General features: G+C 33.5%; 1 long non-coding RNA gene across 1 annotated transcript; it reads left to right on the top strand.

Annotated features, from left to right (window-relative positions):
• Window positions 1–455: 455 nt before the first annotated feature.
• On the top strand, window positions 456–16,619 carry LOC310899652. Its single transcript, XR_014584453.1, has 3 exons — window positions 456–736; window positions 15,626–15,704; window positions 16,485–16,619. It is a non-coding gene; the product is annotated as an uncharacterized lncRNA (long non-coding RNA).
• The last annotated feature ends 4,498 nt before the right edge of the window (window positions 16,620–21,117 follow it).

Here is a 21,117-nt window from a genome sequence, read left to right as displayed (position 1 = left end):
CTTCTCCTTCTCCTTCTCCTTCTCCTTCTCCTTCTCTTCTCCTTCTCCTTCTCCTTCTCCTTCTCCTTCTCCTTCTCCTTCTCCTTCTCCTTCTCCTTCTCCTTCTCCTTCTCCTTCTCCTTCTCCTTCTCCTTCTCCTTCTCCTTCTCCTTCTCCTTCTCCTTCTCCTTCTCCTTCTCCTTCTCCTTCTCTTCTCCTTCTCCTTCTCCTTCTCCTTCTCCTTCTCCTTCTCCTTCTCCTTCTCCTTCTCCTTCTCCTTCTCCTTCTCCTTCTCCTTCTCCTTCTCCTTCTCCTTCTCCTTCTCCTTCTCCTTCTCCATCTTCTTCGTCTTCGTCTTCGTCTTCGTCTTCGTCTTGGTCTTCGTCTTCGTCTTCGTCTTTGTCTTCTTCTGCAGGCTCCTGTCCGGAACTGTAGTGTGTGGAGAGGAGTTCATGCTGGAGCAGGTTTTCTGTCAGGAACTGTGACCCATGGGAGCTGCATTGCAGCAGTCTGTTTCTGAAGGACTGCGCCCTGTGGTATGGACCCTTGCTGGACCAGTTCTTGCAGAAAGGACCCACGCTGCAGCAGTTCATGAAGGACTGTATCCAGCTGGAGCAGAGGAAACTGCAAGGAAGAAGGAGAAGCAGAGATGAAGTGTTGTAAACTGTCTCCAACTCCTGTTCCCCACCCCCCGGTGCTCGTCGGGGGGAAGGAGGCAGAATAATCAAGAGTAGAAGCTGAGCCTCGGAAGAAGGAGGTAGGGGAAAATTTGTTTGTTTTTCAGTTTTGTTTTTATTTCTCACTATCCTTTATTATTATTATTATTATTAATTATTATTATTATCATGATCATTTGGTGATAAATTAAATCAGTCTTCACAAATCTGAGTCTGTTTTGCTAATGATGGCAAATGGTAAGTGCTGCCCATGTCTTTATCTTGACACAGAAGCTTTTTTCTTGTCATTTTCTCCTTCTGTCTTGCTGAAGAGGTGGAGAGAGAGAATGGATGGGTGAATATCTGCCAGCCAGCCAAGGTTAAGCGAGCATGTAGGGAAAGGTAAATAACTGGGAAAAAGCTCACAAAGAGTAGAGTGTCAGGAAGACAGACGTGATGAATAGACTGTAGGATGTTGAATAATATAGTAAAACTAAGGGTTTGGAGAAAGGTAGAATCCATAAAGAGTAAGGTAAGATCCTGCTCATAGATAGGAACGTGAAAACTGTTGTGCAGCATAGATTAGTTGCACTACAGATGTACAAATTCATCACAAAGATTCAAAGACCCCTGGAACATTTTCCAAATATTCTTTTTTGACAATGAGTGTAAAAGACCTATCAGACAATTTTGGTCTGTTGAGGAACAGATGCAACCATGTTTTTATTTGTCTTGAGTGGTATTTTTTTTTTTTTTGACTCCATTTAAATGGATTAAAATGAAAGAGCTCACAAGCCAAGTCTGTGCAAGAAAAGTACTTAAAGAACTACAGGAAACTAAAATCATATTCTTAACAAGGTAATGAGAGCTTTCGCACTGACAAAAATAAGGTACATGAAGTCCTACTTTTTTCAGAGTCATGCAAATTAATAGAGAATAAAATAATTAAAAAATATTATTGAATTTGAATAAAACTGAAAAACATCTCAGTAACATCTCTGACTAACTACATCCTGTCTTGTCCTTTATTCAATTTAATATGCATTTTTTAATGAATTCTCTCTACTGTTTTTGAATCTCCCTTTGTGTTAAAAAAATCTGTTTGCATATATATATATATTTTATACAGTTGGATGCATTCCATTATGTAATGGTTATTTTAATTCATTTTGTGTTGCACCAGGTATTTTCTTTTCTTCTTGTTGTCATCAGTGTAATTATTAATGCTTTTCTCATTATATTACTGCACTGTGCTTTTGTATTCTACAAAAAACATATAATTGAGATTCAGTGAGGAAGAATTCAAAATGAGCTATTTCTGGGTTAAGCTGCCCTTCTTTACACCTTTGGGAAAAAAAAAAAAAACGCATTAGTGTGATAGAATAGAAAGAGTTTGTATGTTTTCTTCTGTCTCAGACCTGTAATGCAGAGATGTAGAAATAACAAAGTTTTCCAAAAGTTTAGGAATTCAATTTCTTTTTAGTCTATCCACTTAAAAGACATCTATTATAGAATCATAGAATTATTTAGGTTGGAAAAGACCTCTAAGATCAAGTCCAACCGTTAACCTAGCACTGCCAAGTCTACCACTAAACTATATCCCTAACCTCCACATCTACATATCTTTTGAATACCTCCAGGGACAGTGACTCAACTACTTCCCTGGGCAGCCTATTACAATGCCTCACAACCCTTTCAGTGGAGAATTTTTCCTAAGATCCAGCCTGAACCTCCCATGGCACAACTTGAGGCCATTTTCTCTTGTGCTATAGATTGTTGCTTGGGAGAAGAGGCTGACCTCTACCCTGCTAAAACCTCCTTTCAGGTATTCGTAGGTCTCCCCGGAGACTCCTTTTATCTAGGCTAAATAACCCAATTTCCCTCAACCACTCCTCACAGGACTTGTGTTCCAGACCCTTTGCCGGCTTTGTTGCCATTCTTTGGACATGCTCCTGCTCCTCAATGTCCTTCTTGTAGTGAAGGGCCCAAAACTAAACACAATACTCAAGGTGCAGCCTCACCAGAGCTCAGTACAGGGGGACAATCACCTCCCTGGTCCTGATGGCCACACTATTCCTGATACAAGCCAGAATGCTGTTGGCCTTCTTGGCCACCTGAGCACACTGCTGGCTCATATTGAGCTGGCAATTGACAAAACCCCCAGGTCCTTTTCCACCAGGCAGCTTTCCAGCCACTCTTCCCCCAGCTTGTAGTGTTGCATGGGGTTGTTATGCTCCAAGTGCAGGACACAGCCCTTAGCCTTGATGAACCTCATACAGTCGGCCTCAGCCCATTGATCCAGACTACACAGAGCCCTCTGCAGAGCCTTCCTACCTTTGAACAGATCAACACTCACACATAACCTGGTGTTGTTGGCAAACTTACTCCCCTCATCCAGATCATCGATAAAGATATTATAGAGAACATATTAGAGAGAATTTATGTTTTCAAATAATTGCAAGGTACTTTTCAATAACACATTTTTGGTTTAATGTGAATGTTACTGCATTTCGTCAAAAAGCCCTACACAATAGTCTTTCCCGAAGAATCAAATCATACAAAATTTACTTTTTTTTACTTAGCTGGGAAATGACTGCAACATAGCAAGACACCTTGCATATAGACTACATGTCCTCTCAGAAAAAAAAAAAATAAATCTTAGTCACCAAGGGATCTTTTTAAAGATATCTTTATTTCTTTTTATTTATTTATTTATTTATTTATTTATTTTTAACCATCCTTTTAACACTCAGACTCCAATAGGTTTTAAATTCCTACAGCACCCTCCTACTATTATTATGCTGCATGTATGTGAATTAACCAAAACCAAATTAATTTAAATACTGACTTTACATTATGGCTGTTGAACATAGGTAAGATGCTGTAGTAACCTTATTGAAGTTCTTAGATGATTTAAGCATAACTTAGGCTAGAAAAATCCAGCACACAGTCCGTAAAATTGCTAGTCTGGTTTAAACATTCAGAGAATCTTATGTAGTTAGCAGATATAAAATACACTGATCAACCAGAAGGCATCAAGATATCTTTAAAAGATCTTCGAAGATACCTATTGTTAGGAAGATATGCTATGGCATTGTGTTTCACATTCAGGTATATTTTATTTCTAGAGTTCATATGGATGTTAGAGATCAAAGAAAGGCATATACAGCCATTGTAGATCACTGCCAACTTTCCAGAGTATTGAAAATATATATTTACATAGGTAAAAACATGTCTTACTGTGTTATCTCATACAAGTGAGTTAAATATTCTTCAGAACAGCATTTATGACAAGCCTCATGAACTGTCTATATTATACTATCCTACTTCTGTACAGAATGTAACATAACCTTAGTGTCTTGCCAATGTCATAGTTATAAGCTGATGGTATTTATTATAGGTGTAGATTCTACAATTTAGAAAAAGCCTGTCACTAGTAAGTATTCCAGATACTTTCTACCCAAAGCCATGTAGAGTAAAAATGCCAGAATACCATGGATTACCGCAGACATAATAAGAAAGTTTTTTAGAGAGGATGACCATCTGTCTGGTTGGTAAATGTCTTTTAAAAACTCGGTCTCATGTACACAGCATAATAATCTTACATCATTCCAATAAAGCATATTACCATATACTATGTGTTCTTGGCTATTTCTGATTAAAATAAACTTGGATATATACTATATATTGGATGTAATGGGTTCACAGGGTTCACCTACATCCCTAGCACTATCTAGAAGCCCACAGTTCAAAGTTGTGTTTTATCTCTAACAGTGTTTTTCCTCACCTTTTCCTCACCACATTACACTGACTTCTCCATGATTTATCATGAAGACCAAGTGGAAATTTGATTTCTAAAAAAATACTTCAAGAAACATTACAGAAAATCATTATACCCATGTTGTTTCTTTCTTTTTATTTCTTCAAGAATAGGAACAACGGGGTGTGAATTAAAATCAAAAAAATGAAAACAAACAAGCAAATAAAAAAGGAATAAAATTTAATTTAAACTTGTGTTTCAGTCTTCATTCTCACTGTGGTCATATTTGGCTTTGCATAATTCAAAATCTTGTTTATGGGAAGACAAAGAGTACACCATAAACATAAATAAAAATGAGATTTTATTGCTGTTGAAATCTGAACAACCTAATCATTATTAGTCTAGCTCTAATTGTTACAGAAAAGGAAAAATAATAAAGCAATTAAGATTGTCACACACACATTTAGTTTGTAGCCCTTTTCCTGGCATTATGCTAATCTTTCCCCTAATACCACTAGGTCCTAAAGTTGGCGGCTTCATTTTGTTGTTTTTGGAGGTGTTGTGGTGAGTTATCAGCATCTTCAGACTTTCACCAGAAAGAATATGATGTTCATTGGTGGTTTCTGAAAAGTACAGACAGCGCAAACCTGACAAGCCTGAGTTCTGAGGCCTTGCAAACTAAGTACAAAACTTTTGACCTGGAAGCCATGAGCCATTGAAGTGCTTGTAGCATGGAAGTGCTGCATGGTTGCAGCCTGTTGTGATTGGAAACAGCTATCCAGTCTGTACGATCTTCATGATTACAGAAACCACACTATAGCACAAATTATGTTATTTATATTTGTAAGAACCATAAAGTACATTTACATTCATGTTTATTATTTTCATGAGCAGCTAGATAAGAAAGACTTCCATTATCTATAAGTACATATTATATATATATACACTATAGTACTGTATTATATATTAAATAACTACAAAATTATAATTATCATCATGATTATTGTATCATTTTATTTTGACACTTATACTGACTTTATGCAGAGTGTTCTAACTGGGAGGTATCTATGAAACTTAAGCAATGGTGGCAAAATTGTTAGAAGGGGTTATATTCTGTATATCATGGAAAACCGGATATGAAGTATTAATCCTTTTCTTGTTATGTCACCATAAAAAAAATAAAGAAATAAAAAAAAGTAATTCAGGCCAAAGTACATAAATCCAATAAAAATACTGTGCTTCAAGAGAAATGTCACCAAGTGCTGCTGTAGCAGAGGGTTGCTTCAGCAGAGGTTTATTCACTGAGTATCTGGTGATCAGAGGTAAAAAACTAACCTTTTTTAGCCAGTGTAAAAGGATTTGTTCACTAGAATTCGTATCTCTTGAGAACAGCTCAAAGCAGCTCAATATTCTTTGGCAGCCAGTTGTTGCTAATGGCCACTTTCTCTATCAGCATGGCTGTCAGAAGGTGCCTTTAAGAAAGATTTATTTGGTAAAAAGGACAGATTTTTGGATTTATTATTTATTTATTTATTTTGTTACACAGGGATGTGGGATCTACTTTCTACTTTGTCTCTTTCTTAGCTCAGCCTTTTCTCTTTCTGAATGCAGTTTAGTTTAATGTAACTTAAGGATATTATAAAACTGCATTTCTGTTTAAACTTTAATGAAATACACTAAATAGGAAAGCAAGTTTTACACTTCGTACTAGAGCTCATATTTTATTTGAATTCTGCTTAATTGCTCTTTTAATTGCTGCAGAATATACAAGCCTTTTCTTTTTTTGTTTGGTAGTGTTATTCTTACTAACTACGCTCTTAGAACCCTCACTGTTGAAAAGTGGCCTTTATGTCGCTGATTGACAGGCAACTTGAGCTTAGTGTTGACTAAAAAATTAAGTATTATGTATTATGTATTATGTATTAAGTATTATGTATTATTAAGTATTAAGTCAATCAAAAAATGGAGCCACAATAGCAGCAAGTATAGAATTACACCCAAAGCAGCCCCTAGGCTTTTAGCTTCCTCTATGACCATGAATCTTATTTCAGAATGTCTGGAAGCCTCAGTGGAGCACTTCTCCGTTTAAAGTTTTTCATGTTCAGAAATCACAGAAAAATGCACATTGCAACTAATTCTAATAAACTATTTTCTTTTCCATATGCAAGTGTGATTGTTACATGACAGAAAAAAAATAAAGTAATCAAGTAATCACAAAGTAATCCATTTGGATTTGGCTCAAAACTCAAGGATTTTAATGACTGTTAGCCATAAAGGAAGGGGAGGTTGCACTCTATATTTGAACTCTGTATTTGAATACCTTGATCTGAAAAGATGAGGAAACAATTCTTTCTAAAACAGGAAAAAGAACTTCAGTTAATTTTTGAAGATCACTTGTGTTTAAGAGCAAATGCTAGTGGTAAGTCCTATAGATGTAGCAAGTATATTATAATATAAATAGCACCTAAAATTTGCTAAATATAATATTATAGAATCGTAGAATGAATAATTTTGGAAAAGACCTCCAAGATCACCTGATCCAACCATCACCCTCCTACCAATGTCACCCACTAAACCATGTCCCTAAGCACCAAGTCCAACCTTTCCTTAAACACCCCCAGGGATGGTGGCTCCACCATTTCCCTGGGCAATATTACTGTATTATATATAAACATATAATTTACATTGAGATTTGATTTAATAAATAGAGATTTGACTTTAATCCATAACTACAAAATAGTAGTAATAATAATAATAATAATAATAAAGACAACATAAAGGAATAACTTTTTAAGTTTTTATTTACTCTTTTTAATTTTCCTGGTAGCTTGACTCTACATGACACACATCTATGATAAATGAAAATAGTACTTTGAGTTGAAAGTAAAAATTCTGAAAAGGGGTACCTAAGCATACAACATGAAAGTGAAACAGCTGTTTGTTAAATGAGGAATGATAAACATTCATAAAGTAAATAAAAATCCTACCAAATACTACAACTGACAATGAAGTAAACAACATCCCTGGCAAGAAAGTACAAAAACCTTTATAAAATTATTTTAACATAATATTAACTTAATACATTCAAAATTTTTAGTATATTATTTACATGTTCTATAAATCCTTTCTCTCTGTACATAGCTTATTTTGGACTGTATTATTCTATATTATTTCTTGGTTTCAAGACTTTTTTATAGAAGACAGTAAATAAAAGTAAATTACATTTTCGTTGTGAACTACTTAGAAGTCTTCTATTAAGAGGGGTTACTACAGTATTAAACAATATGTCTTAGTTATTTGTTACCTTGGACTTTGTTTCAACAAATATTTTTTCAGCATCCTATATCTACTTGCCAGAACATAGGTCAGAACAGAAAAATGTGTTTCCAAATTAATTATTATAATCCTCCCAAGGAGAAATTATAACTGTGTAATATATCATTTCATTAAATTAGAGAAGATGAGGTAAGAAAACTTTAAAATATACAAATATATATAACTGAGATAATCCATTGAACAAATATTTTTTTCCCATTGGGCACTTAAACTGCAAAAAGATTTTTACATATTTACATATTTACAGATAAGCTATTAATTGAATAGATATCTAACAATGAATCTACGCACACACAAAGGTATAAATAAGCCCTGAAAGCACCCATGATCAGCAATGGGGTGTTCTATTCAAAAAGCATTGTAGTGTGAAACTGGAGTGTTAAAGAGCTTTGCATTTAATTAAAAAGATTTTTAAAATAAAGGTGAATGACATTATTTGAATGTTACAAAGTATCTGAGTACTTAAGGTGATTTTGGAGACATCTGAAGGATAGGAATGTGTGATAGGAATGAACTCAAAAGACACTTTTTAACAATTGAAAACTGTTTTAGGTTAGGTAACTATAAATTATGTATTTTTAACTGTGACTTGTAAATACCCCTCTACTTTGCAGTATAGTATCATTGTTGAATGCAGCATATCACTGTAAGTACACTTGAATTTAGGCAACAAGGACTGGACACTTTTTCTGTCTTTCATAAGATTTCAGACCACACTGGATAGTTAAACTGTCTTCTCCGGAGGATAGAATTTTCTCATGAAAAAAGATTGTAACAAATATATTAACTTTATTGAGGTCATTTGAGTCTTCAAATCACTACCTTCAACGAAAAGCGATGCATAAAGGACTGTCACTCTGTGGGAGAGTGTACTAGCTATCAGGCTACTGAATAATCTGTCACAAGTCTCTTCTTATTCTTGATGAAACTTCACAAATTATTTATTAGTAAGTACTCAGACAAACCGAAACTGATAATGAAGGTGTAACCTAGTCCTTAGATGTAAGTTTAAATCTTAGGCCTCTCTTTAAAGAAGGCTTTTTTATGATAAGTAAATAATGTTAATTAAACACACACACATACCACCACCACAATTTTCCAGCTGGAAAGGCAGACAATCTTAAGCCTATAAGCTTAAGGACTGTTAAGGGAGTGAACTGACAGAAAAGGCATTGCTGGAAATTCTGGAGACCCTGGAGTCTGACTGCACCGCAGAGGGAGCTCTCTTGGGCACTGATTGAGCAGGGTAGCAAAACGACGTCTGCCCTCTCCTCCTCCTTCTCCCCTCCAGAATGTCCTGCTGCATGTTGTTGAGAGTTTTGCAATTTTTCTTGGAATTTGGGGCATAGCTATGGTACTGAGGAAACACAGTAAAGGAACTATGAATCTTTGGGGCTGGTTAAAAAGATTACACAAGGTGCATGCAGTGCCTCTGTACTAGTAGGTGATAACTAGATTCTTGAAGTTCTTACTGTTACGTTGTTATATGCAGGAACCCAATATGCTCAATGGTTAATGTTCTTTGATAAAACAGGAAATATGTTTCCCATTCTAAGTAGACTAGCATCTAAACTGTTTTTTTTTTCCCATGTATGCGAATGATAATCACTGCAAATGTTCAGCACTATTACTATCTGCTTGTTTTACATTTAATTTAACTTAGAAAATAATAATTAAAAAAAAAAAAAAGAAGGCCTTACTTGCTTAGAATCAGAAGCTGGAACTTGTCACAGAAGTAGTCTTCAGAAATCCCTTGCTTTATTTAAGATAGCTGCCAGAATCCTGAAAACGAATTTCACTGATGTGGAAAAGCTACTTATCAGAATACATATGAACAACTTTGCATTTGTGAGATTGTATGTATGAACTAATTTTCCATCTTTCAGAGATAATGGGCACAAATCCTAGATGTTTTCCAGTAGTAGACTATATGTCTTCTTCCATGCATTTTATTGTTTTTTCTTGTGACATGTTAGCTCATGGTATTTTTCTTTCTTATTATTTTTAACTTGTTCCTTTCCTTTGTAAATCTCCTGTCTTGACACAATTCTAAATCTTTAAATCCATATCCAGTTGTGCAAGCACAGTAGATAAAGATAAAATCAAATAACATCCTTATGTTATCCTAATGTCCTTCAATGATAAATAATTTTCAACAGATTTTTCCAGACGAGTAGATAAGCATTTAACATTAATGAAAGTTTGAAAACATCTTCTTAGTTTTATTTATTTATTTATTGTTATTATTCACAAAGACATAGAATAGTGTAATCTTTCCCATTTTATCAGGAGAAACACAATGTAAGTACAAAATAGAAAACATACCCAAGAAAGGATAGTGTTATATATATCCTCGCTAGCCTAGTGCATCTAGGCATAAAATGGAGATCAACACTGAAATAAGGAAGGAAATTTCTGTTTAAAATAATCATGAAAAAGCACATGAAAGCAATACCTTACAACTGTCAGTGTTTTAACCCTGACTCAACAATGATATTCCTTAGCATCTGTCCTTTAAAAATGGATATTTTTGTGGCAGAAATAGTTGTTACCAACTTTATGATTTTATTTAATTATTGAAAAGATAGATAGAACAACAATTGCAGTGTGATGAAATCATGTTTCAAAAATAAATGTGCCTTTTTTTTTTTTTTTGAACTCAGTAAAGTTCTGTTCCATTGTTTCTACCCAAAGAGAGGATAATTAGACTAGTTCTGTCTCATCTATGATCACCAGCACAATCTACTAGCTTGAAAGATTTAATGTTCAGATTTAAACAAAACAAAACAAAAAAATAATAATTAAAAAAAAAAGTGTTTCTCATTTAAGATCGGGGGGAGGAGGGGAAGAAAGAAAGAGAGAAATCATCATAATGTCCCCAAATGGTGAAGCTAAGCATTGTATAATAAATGACTAGTAAATATTTTGCAATTACTCTTGCTCTTTTTCTTGTTCTTTTGCCTCAATACTAATCAAACTACAATTGAAAGTCCATGAAAGTTTTACCATTTATTTCACTTAATGTTTTATAACAAACTTTGATCATTTACAGTGGGTCTGTAAGTCATTAATGTGAATTAGTGAGGTTCTGTACTGGAACAGAAGTAATGAGCTTATGCCTCAGAGTATTTACAGTTTACTGAAAAACTCTTCCCCCCCCCCCCCTTATTTATTTATTTTTTAACTTTGCATATTAAGCAACATTTTCTTCTTGGAATCATCTTTGTTTTATCTATTTAACATAATACTGAATTATTGCATAAGAACTGATTTTTAATTAATTCCTATAGAACTGGTTAGTTCCCTTTAATGGGAATGGTGAGAAAATGAATCACCTAAAAGTAACAAAATTTCCGATTACTGCCTTCTCACAGAACTTCAGTGTCTTGACTAAATTTCCATTTGAATATTGCTTCTATCTGCCTGAATACACTCTGCAGTTTCATTGAAATCTACTACTCCTAGTTACTTCCCTTCTTACAAATTCCCTTGTATTTTATAGTATTACTTTGCATGATTTTTTGCATGATTGAGCTGATTCTGAAAATTATTTTAAGGGCAGCCTTATTTCAGTGGAGACAGAAATGAATTTTATGATTTTTTTTCTCACACTTCTCCTTCAGACTTCCAGAATAGAAATACAATATGCAGTTTATATACTATCAAAAAATAAAAAATAAATCTTCTCTATGGGGAGAGTTTGCAATAGCTCTGATGGTCCTTTTCCTTTGTGAGTCAGGTGGACTTATTTCTTTATTATGAGATTGAAGACACTGTAACATACCCTCTAATATTTTGATTTTTATGCTGGTAAAAGTCATGTAGCATGCTCTGTGGCAATTTTCACTAAAACGAATTCTAGAAGACATTACTAAGAAATATATATATATACAATAATATTTTTATATATTACATTATGTTACATTATATTAATCATATATTGAGACCTATAAGTAGTGTTTTACAAAACCTGAAATTAATGTATGATTCAAGCTTCTTTACAAGTCCAAATTCATAGAAAGTTTAGATTCACACAATGTATAGAATCATAGGACTTCCCGAGATGGAAGACACCCACAAGGACCATCGAGTCCATCTCCTGGCTCCACACAGGACCACCCCAAAATCAGATCATACGTCTGAAAGCAATGTCCAAATGCTTCTTGAACTCCAGCAGGCTCTGTGCTGTGACCACTTCCCTGGGGAGCCTGACCCAGTGCCTGACCACCCTCTCAGTGAAGAACCTTTTCCTAACACCCAGCCTGACCATCCTGTAGCAGCTCCATGCTGTTCACTCAGGTCCTATCACTGGCCACCAGAGAGAACAGATCAGTGCCTCCCCCTCTACTCCTCATGAGGGAGCTGTAGGCTCTCATGAGGCCTCCCTTCAGCCTCCTCTTCTCTGGACTGAACAAACCAAGTGACCTCAGCTGCTCCTCATACTTCTTCCCGCGTAGGCCCCTCACTAACTTTGTAGCCCTCCTTTGGACACTTTATAATACTGTTCTATATCGCTATATTGTAGCACCTAAAATTGCACCAGTTCAGAGCAGAGGGGGACAATCCCTTCCCTTGACTGGCTAGCAGTGCTGTGCTTGATGCGCTCCGTGATACAAGTGTCCCTTTTGCCTGCCAGGTACACTGTTGACTCATAATTGTTTTGCTGTTGGACTGAACCCCCAGATCCCTTTCCATGGTCTGCTCTCCAGCCTCTTATCCCCCAGTCTATATGTATACCCAGGAATGCGCCATACTTGGTGCAGAATCCAGAACTTGCTCTTGTAGGTCATCCTGATACTCATTATGCATCAGTACTCCCAACAGAACAGGCCAGCATACTAAGTGATTCTTTTTCATTGCTCTGTCCTAATGCTAGCCTCAGTAGTATTCAGACATTTATCCATAAGATCCTTTTTAGAAAGGAGCTGGACAGAACACACAGGTGTAATTTTCAAACAACTGACGGTAGGAGTTGCCATTAAAACAAAACAACAACAACAAAAAAGAAACATAATAAAAAAGTAAAAATAAAAAAAATGTTGACAGACCTAGTAGCACAAAGGGGAAAATAATAGGAGAGGATGATGTTTGTATAATGTAAACAAAACAAAACAAACAACAATAACAACAAAAAACAGATATGATAAGAATAACCCGAAATTGGGAAAATCAGCAAGTAGGACATGAAAAAATATTTCTATTTTTGTCATCAGAAGCAATTTAGAATACAAATGGTAATAAATAAATGAATAAATACATAAATAAATCTTTACTAAGAATGAATGTAAAAGCCTCTGTCATCTTTTAACTTAGGGTCTTGAATTAACTAACAAGCATCTTAGACACCTCAAAATATTCCCAAACTCCTAATGACAACCTAAATTATGTCCTGTAAGTAACAACTTCTTGTTCTCAATCATATAAAATAGAACTACAATCACTCAGTAACATTTTATGTAAAGCAGAATTTTGTGTCCCTATTGTGATTCAAGTTAAGAAGTTAATTAGTTGTTAGAACACTTAGTTAGGTAATATCTTTGCAAATGCTAAATAAGTAACAGAAATTCTCATGGTTATCCATTACTGCAATAGCCTGTGCTTTTAAGTGTAGCTATCAAGCCACTCCTCCTTATAGAGTGTCATCTAGTGAAAGCTGATCAAGTGCTCTTATTCATTTTATCAAGCGACAAAATGACTAGGTGATCAAAACATTTAACATGATTAAAAGCAATCTCTTACATTCACAATGTAAAATACTTTTTTCTCCAGGATTGTAACTATGTTTTTCTGCTGCTCACATGCACCACACCTTTTTTCCTTTTGTTACTGAATCAATATGGACAAGTCAGTAAGTTAAGGATTTCATCGATAAAATACTGTTTAATTTACTGATAACTGTTAATGGAACCAAATAATTTTCCAGTTGCATGTGAAACATAGGTGCTTAAAGGTTGTGAGGGTGCGTATGGAGATGGCTGGAGAGCTGCTTCACAAAAAGGGATCTGGGGGTTCTGTTTGACAGCAAGTTGAATATGAATCAACAATGTGCCCTGGCAGCCAAAAGGACCAACTGCATCCTGGGGTGCATCAAGCACAGTGTTGCTACCTCATTTGGGGAAATGATTGTCCTGCTCTGCTCTGCTCCTGTGTCTTCACCTTGATTAATCCTAAAAGCAAAGAGAAAAAGGTATAAAACATTTTTTCCCCCACAGGATTATTAATATGTCTGACAATATTATGTATTGATATCAAGAATTATGGTGTTAGCCTTCATCATCTTCATGTTTTAAAGCTATTTGGTAGCAGAGATATGGGAACTACAGATGGTCACTCTTTTATCCCTCAAATAATTTTGATGATCATGACAGTAAAATGTCATTTTGTGACTCATTGAAATATGGATAAAAAAGTCAGTCCAAGGTGTTAATTTACAGAAACACCTTTCTTATACAATTATATGTCAGCTATAAAGATATTTTGAGCTAAGCTTGAATGCAGGCAGTTTCTTTTCTTTCTTTCTTTTTTCTATTTTTTTCCTCCTTTTCCCCTTTTTTCTCTCTTCTTTTTTCATTTTCTTTTCTTCTATTTTTTTCTTTCTTTCTTCTTTTTTCTTTTTTGTTAATTTTTTATTTTTTTCTCTCTCTTCTTTTTTTTTTTTCTCTTCTCATCTCCACTTCTGTATCATCAGATGACTAATTCAGTGTCACTAGTAGCCCTAGTGAAAATTATTTCACTCGAGGAAGAAAAATCAAAATTTAATTTGTTTACAGAGCTGCAGCTAAAGAATAGCAACACAGAAAAGGATATATAGGGTCAGAAAACCATTATACAGTTTGTTAAATACTTCATATCATAGGTAACTGGCATTTCAAATACAATATTGGGCCATATTTCCTGCCAGAAGTACTGCAGAGTTTATAACGGGACCTTAGAGAGACTTTAACTTCCGCTTACTCCATAGCTATCTTGTAAGCCTTGGCTTAACCAACACCACACAAAATAAAAACAAATTGAAATATAATTCTGAAACAAAAGTAAAATGAATTTATTGTATTCATTATCATTGTTATTTTTGTATTATTGTGTTTAATTCATCATTGTCCAAGGATGTGGGAATTAATTTCAATATAACCATTATTTTTCTAATTTTAGGAAGAGACTTTAATAAATATTAACAGTGTTTAATATGCTTAATGGAGACCTAACATACTTGTTCACAAATCCTCAACTACTTGCATCACATTTATTAATCCAGTTATTTTCAGTGGTTATTTTCAATAAATAGCAACCAGAAGAAAAGAGATTACCTCTTCTTGGCTTTACTGTGCTTTACATTTCTATTTCCATCTGTGCAATTTTATCATGACCTTTAATTTTAATAGTTCTGCTTGGTCATATCACATCTTTGATATCTGATGTTGTAAGACTGGTTCAATAAAGCAACCAACAGCAGAGTCCAGAATAAAAAACAAACAAAACAAAAAAAAATCAACAAAATCCCAAATTTCTTCTCTTTTGTATATCTCTTGATCAAAATACACCATTCACCTTACCTTTGCTTCAAGAACATTTTTTAATTAATGTATCTTTTTCATAAATAAAAATCAATGAGTTTTTTATATTATCCTTAAAATATTTCTAAACTCTTAGAAATTCCAGAAATCAAAAGACTAAATACTGCAATGACTTATGACATAGACAAATATAATGAATTTAGGCTAGCAGCTTTTTTCCTGAAAGGTCTTTAAGATAAGTGCATACAAGCATCTAAACATGAAATTCTTTTTAGTTACTCATATTTGCATACACACATACAAATATAAATAAATAATTAAAAAAAAATAAAACAACAAAACAAAAAAAACAACCAAAAAAAATTTTTTTTTTCCATAAGTTCCAGGTGATGCCAGAGAGCAGCCCACTGCCTGAAAAAACATGGAGACCAGCAAGGAGGTGTAACCTTGACAACCTTGGTAGGTACCTTGTAAGTCATAGACTTTCTAGGAAATACTTTGTTTTTATAAAACACTAACTTTATATCACTAGACAGCAGTTTAAAAAATCAAATATTTCTAAATGGTTCTGTCTTGTACCTCAGATTACCATAAAATTTTGTCTTTTATATGGGAAGTTTTACAAACCTAAAAAACAAACAAACAAACAAAAAAACAAACTTTATGGAATTATTCCTTAAAAAATTAGTGTACAAGACTCATGACTGAAACTCAGCAAGGATTCACTTTTTGTCTAGAAAACAGATTGCCAAAAAGTTTGATGTTCCTAAAAAAGGAATGTGTTAGAATTGAAGTCATCCATAAACACCATAATAGCTCTCTCACAGAGCTGAAAGAGTCTGCAAACCTTCCAGCTAAATGTAATGACGAGCCCATCGACAAGATGACATTCATTTGAGCAGCAGGCAGCAATAGATGGATAGATAAGTCAGACAGCTCCTCAGCTGACACAGACCAAATATGCAGTCGTAATCACTATTTCAGAACAGTATCTTTAATTTGACACTGATGCAGAGAATATTCTATGCAGCTTTCTAAAAATGGACTTTGTTGTCACATTGGTATGTGTGTGTATAAAACATGCTGTCACTCTCACAACCTCTAGTGCTGACTCTTGATGGAACTCCACTTATTTTCAAGGCATTTATGAATAGAAGAGAGAACGCAAAAACCACACTTGCAGATTTGTCCTGAAGTGAAGTGTCAAATTCAATGTGTGTTGAACTGTCTCTTTTTCAGGAGCATGAACAAGACAAAGCAACCAGTAAAAGAACACTAGTGCTTCTGATGCTGGGTATTAAAAGGAATAATCTTCGGCTATAAGCATTTTGTTACCTTGTTCTCACTGAAGTTCAGAAGAAAGTTTTGGAGGCAAGATAGGTAGGAAATTTTACTGTTGCCAGTCTAAAAAAACTACAAGCATTCATAACTGTGGTATAGCCTATGTTTTTCTTTATGGAAAAACGGATACTGTTTGACAAAGAAGTCAAATTTGCCTCAGAAGCTATAATTTTGATGGGTTCTAGTAAATGGTAATTGGATGGAGAGCAACCGTTTAAATATTAAAGATACATATTTCTTAAAAACTACAATGACCAGTAAAAGTAGGACTGTAATAGAAATTAAAATCAGCAGATACGGTATAGTTTTAAATTGATTTATTTTGATAGTATTTTCATTTATTCAGTGTTTCTATGGATGTACCAACAAGAGTTTTAAATCTCCATCATTCAGTGTAACAAAGAATTGGATGCAAATGTTGTAGGAAGTAATGGAAAAAATCTGTAATCTGTGATCTGAGCAATTGCATCAACAGCTCATTTAAACACTGCTACATAACAGTAATGTATCCTATTATTCAAATGTTCAATTAAACAACTCAAATTTAAATATTAAATACTTAGAACTATTCACAAGTAATTTAGTTTAGATCTTGGAATTAGATCTGTAGCATGCAGAGCATCTTAGAAGAAAACACAGTTTTTCATATACAGATATGCTACAACCTAAGCTTGTGAAAGTTTTGGGTGTGAGAATGAATAGTAGATAAATGGGAGAATACTTAAGGACTCCAGGTATCGAGTAGTTTGCCTCTGACTGGCAAATGAAGACATCATAAAAAGTCAGAAAAATCAAATTCTGAAGTGAGACAGTGAAACTGATCAAACAAATTCTGCATGCAAATGTTTGACTTTATGATAACACTTTGATTTTCAAAATAAAAATGAATAAAAATATGTGAAATCATTTTTATTTCTAAAGTCTTGACAAGAGCAAACAGCAGCAAGTTGTCATTTGTGACTATGCATTTTCAACAAATGTGAAAAGATCGTTAATGGAAGGCCAAGCTTGACATTTTTTTGAATGAGCTATTCTTACTGGAAACAAAATCCAGTGGACAACCTTTCACTATGGTAATAAAACATATCCTCTTCCATTGCCAGAGAACAAAGATGTTACATCAGTGTTACAACTATAATTCTCAGGTGCAAACATATGCTACAATTACTAGTATTTCACACACATGTATAATAAGGTAATACTATTCAGTAGTCTGTCAGTTACAATTTAGTGGTATAATGCCTAAAGGTTTTATGTGTAAAGGTGCTTTTTCCTTTTCTTTTCTTTTCTTTTCTTTTCTTTTCTTTTCTTTTCTTTTCTTTTCTTTTCTTTTCTTTTCTTTTCTTTTCTTTTCTTTTCTTTTCTTTTCTTTTCTTTTCTTTTCTTTTCTTTTCTTTTCTTTCCTTTTCTTTCCTTTTCTTTCCTTTTCTTTCCTTTTCTTTCCTTTTCTTTCCTTTTCTTTCCTTTTCTTTCCTTTTCTTTCCTTTTCTTTCCTTTTCTTTCCTTTTCTTTCCTTTTCTTTCCTTTTCTTTCCTTTTCTTTCCTTTTCTTTCCTTTTCTTTCCTTTTCTTTCCTTTTCTTTTCTTTTCTTTTCTCTTTTCTTTTCTTTTCTTTTCTTTTCTTTTCTTTTCTTTTCTTTTCTTTTCTTTTCTTTTCTTTTCTTTTCTTTTCTTTTCTTTTCTTTTCTTTTCTTTTCTTTTCTTTTCTTTTCTTTTCTTTTCTTTTCTTTTTTTTTTTTTTTCTTAAAAAAAAGACAATATGTAAGCAGGTGCAGTGAAACTGCCATTGAAGCAAAGATATAAATAGGTACTCTGTAAAACCCCACTCAGGTTGTTCTGCTGACAAGATTTTCCTAAAGTAAGTATATCAGAACAACTCAAATTATTTTAAGCTGTATATAATTAAGCAAACACTAGAATAGAAAGCTTAAAAACTGAGATAACACAGAACGTTGAAGGAAAGTAATATTGAAGAAGTTCGTGCACGATTCGGCTGTCTGGTTTCTTGTTAACTGAGTCCTGTTCACTCATTTCAACAACCTTTTCTGTCCTTCTAGACTTAGTAAACTTTATCAAACTCCTTGACATTCCTGATAAAAGTTTCTTTCTTCTGTTGTTCTGCAGGTATGTGGACTTCTATGCCTTGTATTTCTCCACTTTCTACCTGCTTAAACACCGCATGTCTGAAGGCACCCTCACTGAAGAGTTCTCATTTGCGTTTTGCAAGAAATTATATTGCCTCTATTTCTAAGGGTCCAAAAAACCAAATGGTTTGTATAAAAGGTTATATAAAGATTATACAAAACCTTTTTAAAAGGATTAAATAGTAAATTACTCAATCTGATTGGTGAAAATGGAAAAAAAACCCTTCAGAGAAAGTGGTTGATATGTTAAGGAAATCAAACGTGCAAGTATAAATATGCTGTCACTACACTTGAGAATGTATTACTCCATTTGCATCAGATCAGGAGCTGAAAATATAAATATCCAATAAATAAAATTTACTTATAATAAATTAATAATATAAATAAATAAATAAATAAAAATATAAATATCCAATTTTGCATTTGTATGCAATGTGCATTTGTAATGAAATTTGAAAATGTATAGAAAATATTAATGGAAGCCACATGTAACAATAATATAAAAAATATTTTAAGTAAAGCTGGTAGTACATTTTCTTTTAATTGAAAGATGTTATGAACTTTGGTCAACATTCAATAGCAAGCTCAACTCTTTTGAGTTACTTTTTAATGCTTCTTAATTTCTCATTATGTGAATTAATTTTATTAAAGGAAAACTTTCCAATCCAATTGTGGAATCTAAATTCAACATAACTTGTATTCTCAAGCCAGCATCTCAGCTGAAACAACATAATCCTACTATCTACACCCACAATGTTTCAGAATAGCACCTGAGAATCTGAAGCTGCAATTGAAATAGACTCACAGGTATTTATAAAAATAGTCTCGTTGTTAACAGTGATAAATTGCACTAGCATTTACAGTATGCTTACAGTAACAATACAGTTGCTGTAATGATTTTTAAGTTACCATGAACTTGATCAAATCCATATTTTTGGTTTTGTCATATATATATATTATATAATATATGTAATATATATGTATAATATATATGTATAATATATATATATACATATATATATATGTAATTCTAGAAAATAAAAAGTAGCAGTGACACCCTTTGACACCCTTTATGGTGTTAGGAATCTAAATGTGCATTTGGTACTTATCTGAGAGCAGATGAAAAGAACATACAAATATTGTACAACAATATGGGTGTTCAAAGACAGGAAAACATTAAAAGGAAATTTTATTTTGAGAATATCTTTAGCTGAAGAAAGGCTTGCTTTTTGAACATAAAATCATAGACACTTGAAAAGGAAATTAGAAGGCTAATACTTTTCAAGTGGGATGCAATACTATTACCTAAGTGAGCACCTCCGTATTGTCTCTAGCTGGGTCTAGTTAAATAGAATCAGAAGAGTACAGAATCAGCCAAATAATAAAATCCTGTGTGCTACTGATTGGTGTAACAATGTAATTTGTACTTCTGAATAAAGGTAGTGACTCAAAAACCTGGGAAGAATGAAGAAGTTATCTTAGGTAATTTTCTTGAATTTTGCTTACCCTTGTGGTAAGATCAAGACTAACACTTTTGATAATAGAAAGAAATATAAGCTTTTTGATACATTTCTAGTTTGAACATACATATATGTGTGATTTGTTTGTAATCAAGAGATGACGTGAGATTTTATAATTATTCCAGCATTCATGTTGAAGACTAAAATTCTTAGATACGTACAAATGCAAGACACATGCAAAAAGATCAGAAAAAAAAAAAACAAAAAAAAACACAACAGAAATTGTAGATGGCTGGTAAAGAAGATTGAAGGAAATAATGTTCTGTCAATAACGTAAGAAGGACAAAAGTACTAAATGAAAAATAATAAAAAATAGCAAAATAAAAAGCAGATTTTTATATTAATCAGCCATAAGTTTTTTTTTGTTTGTTTGTTTGTTTTATTTATGTTGAATTTGGACTAATGTTAGAGGATACTAAGGACTTAGAACACTGCCCATGCTATCTGTAAAGAAGGTGTGAAACAAGACTCTTGTAAATTAAATTTTCAGGTTACTAGATCTGGGTGCTTGGGTGCACTCAATATAGTAAAGGAATAGATGACAAGCTAATTATAAATATACCTTTTTGGGAAAAATTCAGAATACAGAAGAACATTTTCTAAGTTTTGACATTTCAGAAAGACAATCCAGAAATGACAAACTAATAACTAATGTTTACATTAACTCTTGACAAAAATAATTCAATCTAAATTCAATACTTCATTAATAATAATAATAATAAAAGACACTAAAAATATAATTAATGTCAATCAATTTGATTTTAAGGGAGGCACTGCATATCACATAAAATCATAATCTTCAGGAGCAGTAAAAGTAAAGATTTCTTTTCCCACTTGTTATCTGAACAGGGTTAACTGCATTTCTAAC

The sequence above is a fragment of the Anser anser genome (assembly GCF_964211835.1).
Source record: "Anser anser genome assembly, chromosome: 4".
In the NCBI taxonomy this organism is placed as follows: domain Eukaryota; kingdom Metazoa; phylum Chordata; class Aves; order Anseriformes; family Anatidae; genus Anser; species Anser anser.
The sequence above is the reverse complement of the archived record's forward strand: the minus strand, read 5'-3'. Positions and strand labels throughout refer to the sequence as shown.